A 19,505-nucleotide genomic window follows, 5' to 3' on the forward strand; every position below is an offset into this window, starting at 1 on the left:
AGGCTGAAGCACGGAGACAGCCCAGTCGGGGCAGCACGGCAAGGCGGCGGAAAGGGCGTCCCGGGGAGAACAGCCCCCCGCCGGCGGCGCGTCCCCGGGCAGGCTGCGGCTCCTGCACGCAGCGCAACGGGGGGGTGGGGTGGGGGTCGGGTCGGGCCCGGCGCGTTGGGCGCCGCGGGGCTGGGCTGGGCTCCGCGCCTCGCCTCGGCCGCGCGTCCCGGCGGCGGCAGCGGGGGACCCTCCGCGCCGCGCCCCGGGGCGCAGATAACCGCGCGGGCACCTGCGAGCTCCGCGCCCATTGGGCGGCCGCCTCCCCGCGCCGCCGCCGCGGCCCAATCGGCGAGCGGCGAGCGCCCCCACCCCGACACGTCACCGCCGGGTCGGGCGGCCCCCGGGCGCCGTGGGAGCGCGCCGAGCCGCACGTGGCCGCGCCGCCGCCGACGGGACCCCCGCGCCGCGCCCCGCCCGCCGAGGTCAGCCCCGCCGCGCCCCGCTCCGCTCCGCTCCCCCCCCCCCCCCGCCCCCCCCGGCGAGGCCCCGCCGCCGCCCCGGCCGCTTGCGGCGCGGCCCGCCTCCGAGCCCCAGAGGGCACGGCGCTGCGGGACCCGCCCGCGCCGGCGGGGCCGGGGCGGGGGGCGGCCCGCGGGGGCCCGCCGAGCGCCGCTCAGGTGCGGGAGGACGGCGGCTCCGAGCGGGAGGGGCTGCGCCGTACTTCCCGTGGCTCGGTTGCTCTTTCGTCGGGCGACCGGTTCCGTCTTCCGTTGCGCGCCAGCCGGTCCCCTTGTATTGGAGTCGAACGTTGAAAGCCCGGTTATAAAAGCCGTCGTACGTCCTGGGCTGCGTGGCCGCTCCGCTCGGCCGTCCTTGCCGCCGGTGCTGAAACGCACTGGCACCGGAGGGGTGCTCCCTTCGGGACCTGGCGGGGGGGGTAGAGCCCCTCGTCTTCGAAGGGAAAAAAATGGCTGTTGCATCATCGCGGAACGAAGCTCGTTCGCACAAACAGAATTTCCACCGGTATTCTTCTTAATCGAAAACAGGCTGACTTGTCAAGAAAAGAAGAATTCGGATTTGAGGTGGTTTTTTTTTTGTAGAAAATAATCCTGGAAACGGGCTTTATAGGGCATTCTTTGCCTTAGAACTGCCTTCTCCTACGGTTTTGAAGCATTGCTAACCAAGGAAAATATGAACCACAACAAGTGGGGAATTAAAACTTTTCCGAGTGTTCGCAAAGTAAACATGAATCGACTGCACCACATCAGAACAATTACTAAAAGGCGCGTCCCTTTGGGTGCAGTTGTGTCTACCTGCAGAACCGTTTGCAGGTGAATTAGGGTGTCGCTTAACCTGAAACAACAGCCCTAATGCCGAAGGAAGTTCGGGAACGATGACTCGGGCGCGATCAACGATCTTTATTTTCAGTCGCTGTAACAGCCTGTGTGTCTTGGTACGTGCATCCTCATAAACAGCTTAAGGTACAAACGTGAGATTAAAAAACGACGCTGCCCTGAAGAAGGTTTAATAAGCGACTTCATCGCTTTTTCCTCTCTCTATTGTAAGCGGCAGCAGCACAGAAAGCCGTAACGGGTTTACCCGGCTCTCTCGACCGAGCCCCACCAGCTCTGCCCAGTGTCATCTCCGCAACGCCTGCGTACGCCGGGAAGGAGCTGCCGGTGCCATCTGCTCTCCGCCTCCGGCGCGGCTCGGGATCGCGGAGCCGCGGGAAGGTGCGCGGACGGCCCCCGGAACGCCGCGGATCCGCCGGGGGTTGCGTCCGTCGGTGGCGGTCCGTGCTCCGGCCCGGCCCGCCGCCGCGGGCGGTGCCCCGCTGCAAGCCGGGGTAGCCGTGCCTCCTCCCGCCGGGCGCGCCGTACCCACCGCCCGCCGGGTTTTCGCCTCTGAGCGCGAACTCCGCAGCACGGAGCGGTCCGGCTCGGCGAACGGGAGGGCGGCCTCTCCGCCCCGCTGCGGCGGGGGCCGGGCGCTCACCGAGCGCTACGCGCAGGCAGCGGCGGCCGCCCCCCAGGAGCGGGCCCCGCCGGGACTCCGCCGCCCGGTGCAGGGCGACCGATGGAACGGGGTAAGAGCGCGGCCTCCGCCACCCCCGCGCCAGCGGGGCAGGACCGAACCCCGCGGCGCAGCCCGGCCGCACCGACGGGCTCGTTTGCTGCGGTACCGGCGGTAGGGGCGGGCCGGGGGCGCCCCGGACCCGCGCCCGCGGCGGGGCGGAGCGGAGCGCAGCGCCTAGCTGGACGGTACGGGCCGCCTGCCCGCTGCGAGGTGGCAGCGGGGAACCCGGCTCCCCCGGAGACACCGGAGTGTCGGCGCTCGCGTTCCGCCTCCCCCCCCCCGCTCCCTTGGGACGCTTCTCGGCTCCTGCGCCCGTCGCAGCCAGGACCCGACGCGCGTTCCCCCGGCTGCCGCCAGCGCCCGCGGCAGCTGCGGCGCTCTCCGGGGACGCGCCGCCCGGAGCCCCGGCCAGCGGCGGGCCTCCCGCAGCGCGGCCTCCGTGCCGGCGGCCCGGCCGAGCGAGACCCGAGGGGCAGGTCGGCAGCTTGCCTCCCGCCCCCCGTCCTCTGGGTTAGAATTCACGCTAAAACAGTGCTCTGAGGCCGGCTGACAATTTATATCTGTCATCAGTGACGCTTGTTGCACATTACTGGTACGTTTGTCCTGTACATCGACTTCTTCTGCAGTCTAATACCCCTGTTTTTCCAGATGGAAACCTGTGGCGTTTATCTCTGCAGACCCCGCGGCCTGATAAAACTGCTTTTGTGTCTTTTCTTCCAGCCCTCCGACGAGGGGTGGCACCGAGGGAGGCTTCCCGGCTCCGGCTCCCCGCCCCCGGGCGAGCAGTGGGTCCCCTCCTGCCCCGCCGCTCCCTCTCCCCGATGCCGCTGGATCCCCTGCTCTAGGCCGGACTGCCCCCTCCCGCCGGGACTCCAGGCTGCTCCAGGTCCAAGCGCTCCCCAGGTCGTAAGCAAACCCCGTTTCGGCTGCGGAGGCCGTGCCGCTCGGGGGCGGCGCAGCGGCAGGGTAGCCCCGCGGCGGCTGCGAGGCGGCTGCACCGCGCGCTCCGAGCGCCGGTCCCGGCCCGCAGCCCCGCCCGGCGGCCGCTGCTCTCGCCCTGGGTGGTCTCGGTACCACGAGGTGGGGTTTCGCCGCTGGGAAGAGGCCGCCCCTCGGAGCCCGCTGCCCGGCGGGGTGCCGGAGCGCCGTGCTGGCGGGGCACCGTGTTCCGCCGAGTCCGCTGCCTGCGGCCGGGCGCGTTTTGGCGGAGGACTTTGTGGAGTGGAAACAAAACGGTCTGAGACGTTTCTGGTTACACGTACATCCCACTGCGGAGCGGCGCCGGATTGACCGGGGAGCGCTACAGCCCGCTCTGGCGTGCGGACGCGCCGCCTTCGCTTTGTGAGGCGCCGCTTCGTGGAGGTTAATTTGGGCGGAGGAGAACGGGCACGGCCGTGGCAGCGCCGGGTCACCCGGCCGAGCCGCCCCCGCAACCGGGCCTTGCCGCAGTGGGGTGCACGGCGCGGCGGGTGTCCCTCCTGCGGCCCCCGCGGCGCGCCCCCCGCCCGCAGCGCCCCCCGCCGCCGTGGCGGGCTGGCGGCGCCCCCTGGCGGCCCCGCGCTCCCCGGCGCCGCCGCCGCCCGAGCGCTCCCGCCGCCCGCCCCGGGGCCGCGCCGCTCCCCCGCCGGGGCGGGAGGCCGGGGCGTCGTGGCGAGCGGCGGGAGGGGGCGCGGGCCCCCGGCGCGGAGGGGCGCGGGCGGAGGCCGGCAGCGGAGCTCGGGGGAGCCGCGCGGTGCCGCCGCGCCGCCCGGTGCCGCGCTCCCGCTCGCATGGCGTGGTGCGGGGAGCCGGGAGCGCCGTCTCCTTCGGCTGTGAGGCCGCGGTGTGTTTCTCTTGGGGTCTCCTCGATCATGAAGGCGGCGGTTTGTCAACGCATTTGGATGCAGTTCCGGGTTGGGCAGAGGATTAATTTCTACCGTTTAAAAGTAATAAGCGCTTTGTTTTGCCCCTGACGTGAGTAACCTTTCTTTCAAAGGACATGGAAGCAAAACTGAGATCGGTAACATCAAAGTAATCTGAGACTTACGCACCCGACATATTCAGAATGGAGTGTTGTGGTACACAGTCCGGTATTAAATGCTGCAGTACAGATAACTGCAGGCAACTTCTGTTTAACCTTCCAGTACTTTTTGTCATGCATACGGCTGAAGTACCCTTTCTTGCAGCTTCTGTGCAGCTGAATATGTCTGAGAGGCTAGGTACTAAAAGAAAACAAACCCCGAATAAGAATAATCTGTGTTTTACTTTTATTGGGTGCAAATCCATGCGCTTTCCGTCTCACTTTATGGACTACAGAGAGGTCAGATGCGCAGCACGTGAAAGCATCCCGCACTGTGCTGTACGTTATTCAGAAGTGCAGCTGTAAATGTCCGTGTGAAAACCGAGCGATTGGGAAGGGGGAGCTCAGGGCAGCTCTCTGCACAGCCTTCTTTTTCGGAATTACTCTGCTGCTGGTGGAGTGAAGCTAGGTAGGGGAGGGAAAGCGGAATCGTTGCGTGGAGTTACAAGAGAGCAGGAAAACCCATGTTGAGGCTACAACCATGCTGCCTGCCTGTGTTCCTGACGGTATGGATGCTGCTTCTTCACAGCATACCTGAAAGAGTTCCTTGTGTTTAAAAAATGAGGGGTGTTTTGGGCTAGAAATGCAGTCGCTAGAAAACAAAGTCATTTTAGACTAGATGATCGCTGTTGAACCATCTTCACAGGATGATGTATGTCCTGTGAAAGGCCATATTTAATAGTTTTCATTATGATCCTTGGCACAAAAAGTAGGAATATGCTAATGGTGCAGAGCTGAGAGTCCTCACTCAGTATAGAGTAGCACGCAAGAGAAACTGGATGACCTTGAGAACAGAGTAACAAAAATGTGAAGAAACATAAAAATGCAAAAATGACATTATTGCCTTAGAGTGTGGTATAGTTATAGTATTGTACTTAGGGCAAAATATGAAACAACATTTCATACAGCTGTGGCAGAATTCAGGCTCTTAAATTTAGGGGAGAGATTTGCAGATTTTTTTTTTTTCCCATGGGCTTGAAATTGCAGGGAATAAAAAGTCAATGATGGTGCATGCCCAACCATCTGGGCAGAGCTGGCCGCTTAGGCGCTTGGCCTCTGTCTGCTGGAGATGCAGACTAAGGTGAAGTCAAATGAAGAAAATGAGTTACATAACAAGGGATCAGATTCAACAACCTGGGAAGTCCCCTTCTCTCTCAAACTCTCATTTTCTGTTTCCCCCGCGCCTCTGCCTGCTCAGGTGCGCTGTCCTGTCCCTTCTTCCTGCTTTGGAGAGGCACCGCAGAGCCCAGGGCAGCAGAGGAGCACAGGGATGCTGTGGAGGAAATCAGCCCCTAGCAGGGGGTCCGCAGGTGGAAATCCTCTACCTAGTCGAGTATCCGGGGGCATCCACTGTGTTCGCTGTTCGGTCATACGCACCCAGTAGTTTTGACTTTTTTTAACACTTCCAGGCAAAGTCTCATGAGGAGTCTGCCTGCAGGTGTAAGGCAGACTGCCCCCCCACCCCCCCACCTCCCCGCCCCGGTCACGTACTGCCGGTGTTAGCTCCGTCATATGGTCTGAACAAGGGAGAAGAGCACACGGCAGGGAGTACTGAGAGAATCCCAGGGCCGGGAGGAGTCTGTAACCTTCCCAGCTCCCCCTGCCTCTCTGATGCAAGCTGGGCATCTTTGTGCTCACAAGGACATTTACTGAAAACTGAATCCACTGGCAGAAAACCGTGATGAAGACCAGAATGCACAGTACAGAAATGCCACTGGTCAAGGGGTCCTTGCATGCCACAGCGAGAAGGAATATATAAAGAAATGCCCACTGAGCAGTATAATTTAGGGATACTGTATTCTGCCATTAAAGGGGAAGCATATTTGCAGAGGAAATACATTTTGTTCTTCTTCGTGATGGCTGGTGGCTCATTCTGTTTATACACACAAAAATGTCCAATAAATAAACTTTCCAAGATTTTGTGAAAAATAATTCCTAAAAGATATGGGAAGAAAGAATGGCAACAATGTGTCCTCACTCAAGAGTTTGTGTGCATAAACTGCAGGGTTTTTTGTCTTCAATCTGTCATTGTGAACAAAGCAGTACTAAGTATTTTAACAACTGTCTGGTAGTCTGCATTTTTATAGCTTTCTAATACGATGCTCCTAGTTATATCCTTAAATTGGAGTATTGTATTACAAGGTTGCATAAATAAAGCCAGCTGAGCACTCATTTACATGTAGATTTCAATTTGTTCTTACACTACGTATATTTTTGTAAGGCTGGAAAGAATCTTTTCCTAAATATTATATTATTCTTCTGCTTAACAATAAAGCATTGGTGTCTCGGTGTCAAAAGCTAGTTATTGCCAGTGGTGCTTAAGCCCAGAATTCCTGGTTGGCAAGTTTATAGTCTTGTGTCCTTTGCCAGTGATATTTGAGAGTCAATTTAGTGCGTTAAGAAACTGATTTGCAAACTGTGTCACAGCTGAGGGCTGCGGTTCCCCCTCCGCAGAATTCAGTCTCTGCCCCGTGCTGTAAGGTTGAAGAAATCGCCCTGTAATGAAGATTTTATGTCTTGTTACCGCCCTTCTGAACTGTTCCAGGACTAGGAAATGCCGCCGCACTGCAGTCAGACTATTGCTGCTGTTCGGCCGTTTCTGTGGCGGGCCCCGAGCGCCCCGAAGGCCGCGCGGGCCCTGGTCAGCCACAGCGGGGACTGGCCTCCCCACCTCCCCACCCCTGGCCCCAGAGCCCTAGGCGCAGCCCCGGGCCTTTGCTCCTGCTGGCCTGGTTTGTGCGCCGCGGGGCTGTGCCCGGCCCGCGGAAACGCTGCTCCTGTTGCAGCCACCACCGGCTCCCGAGGCATCTCAGCTCCGCTCCGAGCCCGCTGCCCCTTGGCGGGCGGTCGTGCCAGATGGAGACCGCAAAGGCCCAAGGTGTGCTGAAGAGCTTGCTGTTGAGGTAGGTCGTACCCGCCGGCGTGTGGAGCAGAAGGTTGGCTGCAAGGCTAAGCGTGATTTGTTTAGCTCCAGACAAAGGATGCTGCGGCTGAAAGCAAAGTGGTGACTGTTATAAAACAAATTTGTAAGAGGAACAAAAGCTTTCCTGAGGGTTGTTCTGTCTGCAGTCCGTTTGAAGGAGGCAGCACGTTTAGTTATTTTGCCATCTAGGCACCTGACCTTTATGATACTTTCAGAATCCAAGAAATTCACGTGTTCTATTTGGAGTATCGTCCCCTTCCGAAAGGTGTGCGGTTGCTGCAGCTGGAGTGAAGGCAGCAGCTGGACGGGGCTGGTGGGAGCCTACGCATCGTAGCGCTGAGCTAAGAGCGGGTACAGGGTGAGACCTCACCTCAGGTACGCAGCAAGCTAAGTTGGACTAAATGCCGTGCTGTTTCCTCTAGGCTGTCACCTTGACAAAGTAAACTAAGCTGGGTTGCTCTAGCACTACTGTCACGACAGTGTAGTTAACCCATTCATCAAATTGCTTCTGTCAGAAATCTTAGGTTTCTTTCAGGGCCGTCTGTGAAACGTGGTGGGTAGGTTGCTGGTACACAGCAGAATTCAGGATGGTGATAGTCCTGAGGGGTGGTTGTGTCCGAAAGCTGGGAGAGGGAGCATGATGCCGTGGAGAAGGACCGCTTTTCTGTCCCTTTGGCATCCCCTTCCCAAGTGAGGGAGATTAATTCCTGAAATCACAGGCAATAGTTTCTTATCGTACTGTTTCCCTTTTCCTGACAAGTTTCGGAGGCTTTGTGTGGTTTGCCTATTGCAAGTGAACGGTTGCGGCTGTATGAGGATGTTATTTGGCTTTCTAAGTTTTCATAGCTTCACAAAAGAGCTCCATATAAAGCTGTCAAACCAAATTGGTTTTTTTTTCAAGCTCCTCTGGGCACATTTTGGCCTGAAAGTTGGATCTACCTTTTCTGTTCCTAATCCATGCCTTCCTGGGAAGCCAGTTAACTTCAGCTATCAAGCAAGTACATGAGACTGCCTTTTAGTACTTTCTTGGATGAACAAAAGCTGAAGGCTCAGTATGTATTACAACCTTGTGCCTTTGTTGGGTTTACTCTCTTTTTAAGTCTTTAATCTCATTTTGGAGAATTATCGTGATGGAGGGAGCTATATACATAAATCCTTTCAAAATAACTTATTTCTGCTGAAGACTAGACTGATTTTGAAAGTATAATCAGGAAGTTTTCAACAACTCTGTGAATTCATTGGTCTGCTTTGGATTTTAAGCAACAAGTTCTTGAAGCTCTGGAAAACATGAATTAGGTTTAAGGAAAGTACTTGACATATTGAAATCGCCCACCATTACTGTAAATATGGTCATTGGTGAAAAATAGCATGGACATAATTATATATATATATATTTTAGGACAAGAAATGAAACAGTGCTTTTGCAGGTGAAACTTCTATGAGATTTAAGATAAGCAATCATCAGTGTTTGTTTCGTTCTATCCGTTGGGTCTCATGAGAGGCACTCTTAATGATGACAAGGTGGGCTGCGTTTTCTTGCCTTAATGTTCTTTTCAAAATGAAGGGCTCTTCCTCCCCCAGTGGAGCTCGGAGGCAGTGTAGTGCAGTTTGTGGTTGACTGGATTGCCAGTGCGGCTTCCAGCAGATCACTGGTGTTGCTGAAGTTCCCAGGCCTTCAGTTACAATTCCTGGTCTACCTACCACCACCACTCTCCCACCCACCCCCATCTGGAAACCCTCTTTTACCTGTTGCTTTTTTTCTGCCAATGGCTTATATTATTGTTAGTATTAAGAGCATTGCCTTCTTAGGTCAGTTTAGACCTGAGTGTCCGCCAACCCTCTCTCCCTTCCCTCGTTCCACCAATGTTGTTTTTTTCCTACTTGTCTCCACTCTAATAGTTTATCCTTCTAATGAGAGAAGGCTACAAGTTATTCTTTCTAAGTGAGATAAGCCCTTGTGAGCTCTATTTTATCTAACCAAGACTAGGAAATCGTTTGCCCTTATTTGTATTAAACAGATGTATATACTTTACCGCAAGTCATTAGTGCTATAAAGAGATTGCCTTCCTATTGATAGCCTAGATGGGGGGATTCAGGAGTAAATTGCCAATAAATAAAGAGTGTGCTTGTAAGCACTATTGATTCTCTCTGAGCCACAGAGAAGTGTTTTGTTAGTAAAACTCCTCCTGAATGTGCAAGCGAGGTTAAAAAAAAACCCAAGTAATTAGTGATTACTGAAAGCAGGACGAGGGGAGTAGGGGATGACTTGAGGTGAGAAGCTTACATTGCTTTTCTTTGAAGGGTACAGTTTGTAAAGAGAGCTGCTAAAAATGTAACAGCAATTCTTCCGGTCACCCTCACAAATCCTGGAGGTAATAATTTAAAAGCTGAAGATCAGCACAGCATTTCCTATAACACATAACTTCAGCGTAGTAGGAGAGTTTCCCAAATCTCTGTGAAAGGAATAGAAAGGATCATTTGCATAGGAAATGAAAGATTGGTGGGATTTGAAATCTTTTTGTCCTGTTTGGGTTTTGGAACAGTCTGGAAGTTACTCTTCTGAGCTGTTTGGGGAATGCCTTATTGTACGCTGGTGGCTAGACATTAGGAGCCAATGCAGGGGCAGGTATGAAGAAGACCAGAGTGTCGTTATAAGCTGAAGGACAGCGGAGTCCTTCCAGTGGGAGCTGGCAGAACAGATTAGTCAGGACCATGGCTACTATAACCCCGGTGCTTGCTCCATCTTGTATGTTTCTTCCATATTCATCAAGCTCGCTGAAAATCAGTATTATTTACAGAGCTGTCTTTCTTGAAAAGACGGTAGGACGGAACTGGATGGACAATAGACAAAGCTATGCCGCAGTGCTGTTCTGTGCTGAAACCGTATTCAGTGATATGATTCCCATCATCTTCAGTGCTCGTGTTCCATGATGTAATTGATGTTTGTAAGCTGACAGGCCATTCCTTTAAGAGGATCTCAATAGAATAACAGTGATTATAATTTTACAAAATCTTTGGCAAACCTCTTAACTGTGGTTGATTAGAGGATTCTCCCGGTGATATGCTGATCTTCACATTGATTTAGAGAAGACATAAAACAATGATAAATGCGGGGCATACAGCAACCATTTAGTTATCTGCTACACAACACTGGAATTGCCCTAAATGTGGAGAATTAGAGCAGCTAAATAAAATTCATTTGACATGGCTGTTCTTAGTAACAAAAAAATTTTACTGGCCTGATGCACTTCCTGTGTCTTTAGGAAACTGATTTCTTCAGACTAAATTTCTTCTGTAAGGGTGGGAATGCAATTCATCACCAAAGACTGAACACCAGGAATATATTTTTGGCAACGACAGCCATTGGAAGGCTCATTAAAAATCACAGTATGAATTCAGAAAGTATCAGATTATATGATGAATTTATCACATACTGTTTTATTTATGCATTTTTCCACATCATTAAGCCATATTACATGTGAAAAGATTTAAGAAATTACACACTATCTGTGTGTGGTTTTTTTTAATGCATATCTCGGCTTCTGTTCTGAAAAGCTCTTACAAAGTTCATTACGTATTCCCCCTTCTGGTTTTATCTTCTTTTCTAGATCTCTTTCCTTCTACCCCTCTTTGTTCCTATTATCAGCGATTATGTTGTTTAAATTTTCTGTGGGAGATTTGTTAGATTTCTTCCACAGATATTTAAAAATGAATGAAGAATGGTTTTTAAAAATCAGGAGTTGTCAATAGACTCAAGAAAAGGGCCTTCCTTGGAAACAAAACTGCTTATGCGGTGCTTTGTCTTCCTGTGTAACTTCCTTCCATATTCATTCAGCCTGCTGGAAATTACTAGTATTTACAGAGCTGTCTTTCTAGAAAAGACAATAGGACAGAATTTAATTTACACCACCTGAGGGCACTCTAACACTATTTCACTTCATTTTCAAGAAAAATACAGAAGGGTAGTGTTTGGAATGGTGTCCACATATCTTCCTCTTATGATTACTGTCAGCTTCTAGAACAAGTGTACCACTGAAATGAATGAAAATAATGTAAAAAAAATAGATATGTTGTTATAGGCAGGTATCTTGGAAACAAGGTTGTCCTTCTTTCATGTCATTAGTATTGTTTCCTTGTGCTAACTGTAGGATGACGGTATTTTTAAATACAACGCTATTATTATTTTAAATGATGTGTTACTAGCGTGGGAGTGATAACTGTATGCCTGGCTATGCTGCAGCTTTAGCTGCTTACATTTTTCTGCCTCTTGTCTGTATCCAGAAGAGTGCAGAGCTGATGTAAGGTTACCAGGTTAGGATGCTGCCTTCCTGTACTTTTACCACTTAACTAGAATGTGACAAAGTGAGAAACGGGAGAAGTAAAAAGCTCCCTACATGGGCAGTCCTGAGCTGGCTCGCTGTCTCAGTCTTGCTGTGTTTACCTTCTGTCTCTCACCTTTTCCTACATGGCCATCTCTTTTCCTTCTGCTGTACTGTTTTGCTTTCTCTAGTTTGTCTCTGTTTGTCTCCTCTCTAGTTATTTGATTTCACCATCCTGTTATTTTGTCTGCTCTCTAATGCATGGAGAAGGTCACCAAGCGTAGTTCAAATAAGAAGGGCTCAGTGCAGGGCAAGAGTTTCTCTGCCAGGAGGCAGATGGGCTTCCAGACCTCGTAGCCACCAGTGCTGGTCATTGTACTCCCTCGTTCTAACAGGGAAATGGCTGAACTCGTCTAATATACATCCAGTTAAAAGCACATCCTAGAGCCCTTTTGTTCTGTTTGTTCAGCATGAAACGCAGTGAAACCTTTATGTCAGAAACTATATAGTATTTCTGATTGTGTTAGAACAATAGCCATGTGCTCCCACCAGGAAAAAACCCCTCAGGACTGTTCGCTGAACTTAGGCGGGAGGTTTCCATAGCCCTCTTATGAGGAAAAAGGCTGTTGCGTGTGTTCTCCTTCACACTGGCTTTCTAAAACATGCGTCCAGTTGCATGATGGAAAATGCTGCTGTGATTTTGTGCATTTAGACTTTGTTTTAGAGCGTAGCAACTCTAAGTGTCCATTTAAGAGCGAGTCATCAGTCCTGGTCACAGTGTTCAAGAAATTGCAGTTGCATTCTCCCAGGGGCTGCCCAAGGGGATAACGTAGCCCAGTGATGTTAGCAACACTGTATTTTTTTAGTTTGACTGTTTTAGTGATCCAGGAGTACATTCAGGAATAGTTCTATAGATGATATATTCTTCAATGAACCAACTAGACTGACCTGAATAATACTTTTAATTTGTGCATGCTAATTGGCTTGACAAAGGAACGCTACTCTTTCTTTTGTACTTTAGACCAGAAGCGAATGAGCTCGACTGGTTTTTCCATAACAGGATTTCTTGGTAGCACTAATGGAAAATAAAAAGTTGTGTCAGATAAAGTAGTTCTTAAAACACACTGGAATGACTCATATTGAGAAATTATCCTGTATTAAAGAAAAATGAAAGTAATTAAAGGAGTTAAAGTTGCATATTTAAACAGAAATCTACCTTTAAAAGTCATGGTATGAACGCTGTATTAGGGACAAGAATAGCTATGTAGGTATTTAACAAATCTAAGCTCTTCCAATAAAGCAATTCCAATAAACCAGAAAAATAAAAGAATGTCTTGCATAAGTAGTCCTGTTGGATACTTAAGGATCTTGAAGCAGTGAGACGAGCTTAACTTCTTGCAGAGGGCTTCCTTCCTTGAAGTCTGATAGTCCAATACATTATTTTCTCACACCAAGGTCATCAGTACGAAATACGTCTTCTACATTCCTTAAATGTGAGTAAGAAGTTATGTTTTGCACTAGTGAGGGACTGAACTATTTTGGAGGGGACCTTTGGTATGCTGTGAAACATGAACCGCATGGGTGGAACGAAGGCTGTACCTCATTTTAAAGTCCTATGGAAGCAGAGGTACAAAGTAAGTACTGCAGTGACTGGGATGCTACGGCTGGAGTGTGGTCGCCTGCCCAGCCACAGTTCCTCTACTGAAACTCTGGTCTGTAGACAACTTCAAATTCTGGAAGGCTGAGAAGAAGATGAATAAGAGTGTTTTAAGGATCCCTGTGCCATCTAAAAAGTTGTGCATTTTATCTCAGGGGCCTGAAATGGAACTTACAGGTGAGAACTCCCTTGGCATAAGATTTGCTTCAGTGCCTTTACATACTGGCTTTAGTTTTTTTAATTTTTAGGTTTGAGGTTTTGATGTTTTCATTTCTAGCTTTGCCTCAGTGTAGTTGGAAATCACATTATAGTATAATTTATGGGGTTAAATACAGAAATAAACTAAAACAATGAGCCAAGGATATACTTACTTGTAAAAATCACATGGAAAATGTGGAGAGAATATAATCACAAAAGCAAGAGAGGGAACCAAGGTTTAAGTCCTTATAACAGGAAGACAATAGCCAGAGACATTCTTCCGTGCTTGCTAAAAATAAAACCTCAGCTTTTCATAAGCAGATGGTTGTTGATGTAGTGGCAGGTATTGATACAAATGAGAGATCCAAACGCTTTCACAAAACTCTAGAGAACTGTAGCTGAGAATAGGAAATATGAAGGTAAAGATGCAGCAATAACAGGGTCCTGTATCCTTTAATCTTATTTCTCAGCTCCAAAAATGCTTTTAGGAGGAAACACTCCATGTTCCATAGCAAATATTTATTGAATGAAAGAAATGTTAATGCAGTTTTATTCCTAGCAGATTTTTCAATATGTGATATTAGCATATACTTGTTTTGTGATATTGTGTCAGCATGGAACATAACTTTTTCTCCCCCCACAGAGCCTCTCTATATGTAAAATCACAAGGCTCACTTCACTTTAACACAATCTAATGTGCGCTTTCTATCCTCTCATGCCAAATGACCAATACCTCTTTTTGATTCTTGCTGGCATTAATTTTTGCTTATCTGACATCCAATTTGCCAAATGAATGATGACAGTAATCCTTCTTTCTGTACTATTGCTTCACCTTATTCCATATTATGTGTTCAGGTTTTCTGGGGTCATTCTCCCTCCCCACTGCCCCTTGTTTTGTGTTCTGTAAAGATGAAAGATTGGATTTATTTATAATGATTAAAATAATTCTGAATAGTTTTACATTCATTTAAGTTCAGATAAATGGAATTGTAAATATTAAATGTATCTCTTAACTGCTTATGCAGACCATAAGGATGGTATACAAAGACTCTGTATGAACTCGAGTTTGGAAGGAACAAAATCTGTCACTAGAAGAGGGGTTGAAAGAGTAAGAAGCAGTAGTTATAAGAAGGAGAGTTCAGAAGGACCTTCTCAAGGGTAGAAAAGATTGTGGAATGATTTTATGTTTTTTCCCCAAACATAAACACTTAGAAAATGGCTAGTTCAATAGGAAAGGTAATTAGAATGGCAAATTAGACATCTGTAAATGTGAGGAAGGCAAAAAACTTCATGCATGTTGAAGAAAAAAATCTGTTTCCATAAAGACAATATTTCTCTTGAAATACATGAGATACTATTCTGTGGATAAATTAAGATATTATCAAGTGGAAGGTGAGAGTTAACTCTCCTGCTTAGTGCATGTCTCTTAGTGCAGTTAGAGAACATGAAATGCCTTACTAAGTGTATGCATACCCAGCATGATGTAGGAGACGCGCTATCTGCGAGCCTGCCAGTCTACCCAGGCCAGTTCCAAGCCAGAAGTCACATACCGTGTTAATGTTAAATCAGATTAGTGAGCTCTGCTTACTAGTCATTTATCAAGTTGCATAATAGGGTGAGTTTTTTTCCATGAGTTAAGGAGCTCGCTTTGTGCTGGATCTCAGTCTTACGCTGACTGTTCTGAGTGGACATCTCTCTCTGTTCGTGGCAGACTGTGCTTTTTGCATCTCCCATGACCATACATGGAGGTGATCTGCTCGGGTGCAATACTTTTGATAGAAAAGTCAGCAAGATAAGCGTGGTTCTTTGCACACTGCCTTTCATTATGGCAAATTAGTTCACCCTGCGTCCTTGCATAAGAAAGGCTAATCTTACCTCTCAACATGCATTCTCTGTACGTTTTTTCCCAAAGCGCCCATTAACAGAGGTGTGGTGGGATTTCATGAACAGGGTCCCCAGGCAGCCTAAGCTTCTCTGCACGCTTCCTACATTCATTCTGAAGCTGTCCTTGCAATTATGGCTGTTTTGAACCTGAAGGACTGCTTAGCAGACCTCCATCTACAGTTTCGCAGTACATGACTCTTCTGGGTTCGTGATCAGCCTTGAGAGCTGCCGGCGGTTACTCCCCAAACAGCATTCTTCCAACTGTCTTGCTGGGTGCCAGGGCCAGTAGTGACTGTTGCAGTCTGCGTCACTTCCACAGCAAAAGAGGGGGGTGGTGGCAGTGGTTCTTTGGTATAGTCTTACCAATTGCCTGCATCCCATTTTTCTCTGTTAAAGCCTTGACTTAGTGGGACTCAATCTTGGTGAAAGAATTTAATGGCATTTGGATCAGTCTACGCCTGCCTTTTTATGGGTAGCTTTTTATTTAGGGCTGCAATAAATACTTTGGTTTAAAAAAATACCTTGAACAATCTGATGCATACAGGATGTATATCTGGGGAGACATTTATGCTGGGGAAAAAGAGAGTCACTGAATTGAGAAGTGATTGTTCTTTCTTCACGGAGCTCTATGTATGAGGTACAAGTGGCATATGGGCTGGCTTATATAGCACCTTAAGCTCAGCAAAGCAGGTTAGGGTTTTCTCTTAAAGTGGTATCTCAGAACATGTAATTTTGTTCTCATAAGTTCTCAGCAGTAAATGCTCTTTCTATTCCAGTACTACTACAAAAATAAAATTTATTAGCTAAAACCTAATTCAGATGGACAAGACAGCACATAAAAGGTGCTGTGGCACTAGAAAACTCCAGTCATAGGAAATTATGAACTATATGGAAGGTGGGAAGATAATTGTGATTGACTAATTCTCTGGAAATACCTGCTTCAGCTTAAATGTAATACAGTGCATGGATCAGTGATTTCAAATAGTTAAATTATTTGGGATATAGGGATAAGCCCCATTCCACTGTGAGTAAAGTCTATTTTAATGACTTCATCCATATGGAGCTACTTTATGTATATCATTAAGATAATATCATAGTAGTGTTGATAGAAACTGGAAGCCAATACTTAGAAGTTGCTCTGTTCTTGCCATAAGTGCGTAACTTCAATTACCTAATCACTCAGAATGGTGGTTTCACTTTGGGTGTCTCTTGCCTCTATTTTTTTTGTTTTTAACTGTTTCAGCTAAAATAATCTGATTCTGACCTGAAGGTGAACATATATTACAACAGAGAAGCTGTAGAGCTTTGCCTTATAGCTTCTGCAAATTAATATGAAGTTTATCAGGGAGTCATCACCTGAATGTAGGGTTTCTTTAGCTATACTGTGTCTGCCTTGATCTGTGGCCAGCAAAAGCTGGCTAAATTTGGGCAAAGTCAGTCTTTAAAGAAAACAAATTCAATCCACACATGGGTGTATTTCCAATTACTTCCCCCCGCCACCAACACCCTTCTCATTAGGTTAATCTCCCCTTTTCCCAAACACAAATTACAACTATTACTACCTCCATACGTAGGAGGCAATCCTTAGGTTACCTTGCTTTAACCAGCCAAGAGCAAAGCACCGTGACTTTCAGAGGAAGCCTCTCAAGAGAAATCCCAGCATTACAATTCAGAGGCCTGATAGGCTGTCCTGCGTGCAAATTCTGCTCTGAAGGACTATGTCCTGCAGGCCTATGTTCCTCTCGTACGTTACATACTTTGGACGCTGCCTGTCAAAAGTGGTGGTGGCTGTGGTTTTTCTGATGACTGCTCTGCTATTGCAGAAAGAGATGAAGTTATTCTTACATCTGTCCAGCTTGTAGGTACTTTGGGATTGTATTAGAAGAAAAGCACTGTGAAGTTAACTATTATTATGGTCAGCTTTTTGTTTGTATCGTGCCATGGGAGTTTTGGCCTTTGACACAGCAAATGACATCAAGTGGAAGGAGGGGAGATCCACTCGGGTAAATGTGTGCAGTTGCTATTCATGGGTGCTAACAGTGTGGACACCTGCTGAGTGCTGGAATGTGTGTAACCTCCTGGTGAGGACAAGAAAACAGCTGTTCTACCTTTTTTCCTCTGGTGTTAATTTTTGTGTCATTAATGTGTGGGCCGTTAATATGGAAGAAGAGTTTGGAGGAAATTTTTTAGGTGGCACCCTTCTACAAAATAAAACCGGAAGTTTGTCAGATACCTGATGTATAAAACCCAAGACTAAAATAGAAAAAGAAACCCTGGACGTATTTGGAAAGAAAAAAAGTAGGGAGTACAGGGAAAGCTGAATGAGAGCACAAAACAAGCCAGACTGAAAAACAAAGCTGACAGCAATGTTTTTCTAGTAAAAGAAAACCTAAAAGGTTTTTTAGAGCCAAAGCTCAAGTCTGTGATCTGACACCTTGAAGAGCAAGCTTCTTTCTGAGCTCACTAGCTACGTTACCTTTTGGCTGACTGTCCTTGCCGGTGGGCCTGTTCCCGCTGCTCCACTCAGGGCAGCTCAGAAGCACGGTTTCTTCCCAGCCCCATCAGGATTCACAGACGGGGCTGAGTCCCTGTGAGTTTTGGCAGGTTGTCCCAGAGCATCCCACCTGTGTGTGAGTATCCCTTTGTGAACTGGGAGCTTGACTCTCTTGCCCCCTGAGATGTAGCTCCTTGTACCTACCTTTTATGCAATACCCTGAATTTGGCTTAAGATTTGGGGTCTTATTTTTGTCTTTTAGAAGTAAAAAATGAGCCTTGCCATTTATTTTCAAGAGCTATGATAGACATCCATCCTCTAAAGGAGAATCTGTAAGCCTGGAGGAGGCTGGAGGAATTTTCCCACAGCTTCGAAGCAGTGCCTCAGTGTGCTGGCTGTCCTGGAAGTCACTCTCACATGCACAACATGCCCCTTTCACTGGGTAGGGAGTATATGTGTCTAACTTGGGTCCTCAAAGCAGCTGCTGCTCCAGGAAACGGGTGTAGAAAATGTAACTTTTAGCCTCTGACATTATTTATTGGATGCAGTATAATGTATTTTGGCTTGTGGAGGGGCTTGAAACCAGCCTCTAACGTTCTGGCTGTGTAGTCAAGCTGCTGCCCAGTGACACGGGAGGTAAACACTGGACATTTGGATAATAACTTCTGGTTCATCTTAAAAGGAGGTGCTCTAGAAATATCTCCGTGTGCATCAAAGTGTCCACAACTGTATTCAGTTTGCAGAAGTGGAACTTTTGTTCATATCAGCCCTAGCTGGGGAAACCTGGCAAAGACAGTGAAACTTTCAGCTCTCTGTGGAAGAGACTGAAATTGAATATTTACTGATGGTACAGGAGAAATAGAAAAGCCAGTTTGGGTTTGTTTGGTTTTTTTTCAATTCAGACTGATTTTTTGAAAGTGGGTAAGAAAAGATCGAGATGTTTTATGTAGACTCTTGAATACTCTTAATAATATCCCCTATTTAGAGCAGAACCAGGTATTAAGTCGTGTAAGATCAAGTCAGGGTCAGCTCTTGAAGTCCCTATTTGCAATTAACTTTCAGTAATGCCTCAGTTCTTATTCTGTTAAATTCATCAATTTAATCAGAGGTTGGATGAGGTGTTTAAGCAATGAACTGAAAAATACTGCCAGGATAATGACACAGCACATACAGGTCTTAATGTCAGTAATCTGCCATCAAGTCCAGGGCTATACAGGAGCTGTCAGTAAAGGTAGATTCCGCTGTTGCTGTGAAGCAAAAAGCTTGGCTGGTTTTGTTTCTGTTGATGCTGAATTCCAGTTATTAATAGTATAGCGATCTTTAGTAGGTTTTCAGAACATTTTTCAATCTCCAGCTAATCTAAGTAAGCAAAATTAATTCCAAAAGTTGAGCTAAAAATAATGAATTTTAGGGCTATGAAATAGCAGCAGAACTTTGCTAAATATAATGTATATGCTTTTGAGACCCTTGTAACCAAAACAAATTATAACATTGCTATCATTAATGAGGCTTTTTATTTCTCTGACTTGGAAACTATTATGTCTTTCAACCCTCTGAATATATTCAAATTTTTTTTGTTGCTGTGAGACTATTTTTCTCATTCTATCTTAAGAGCAATCCTATTCAGGTCAAGTCAGAAATAAGAAAGTGTTGACTTATACAGTCTTTAATCCTCATATGAGCTAATTTAACTATTTTATTGTATATAATGAATTTAAATTTTCACATTTTTGCAGACATGGAAGTGCTCTATTGAGGCCTAATGCAGGCATATATAACTTTCTTAGAAAGTCTGAATAGAAATGGCCTGCAACCCTGAACTATAGAAACATCCTCACTGAAGCAAACCGTGAAGATCCTGTGCAGGAGAGAATAGGCACAGCAGACTGTAAAGTCCCTCCGAC

The sequence above is a fragment of the Phalacrocorax carbo genome, chromosome 12, assembly GCF_963921805.1.
Source record: "Phalacrocorax carbo chromosome 12, bPhaCar2.1, whole genome shotgun sequence".
NCBI lineage: Eukaryota > Metazoa > Chordata > Aves > Suliformes > Phalacrocoracidae > Phalacrocorax > Phalacrocorax carbo.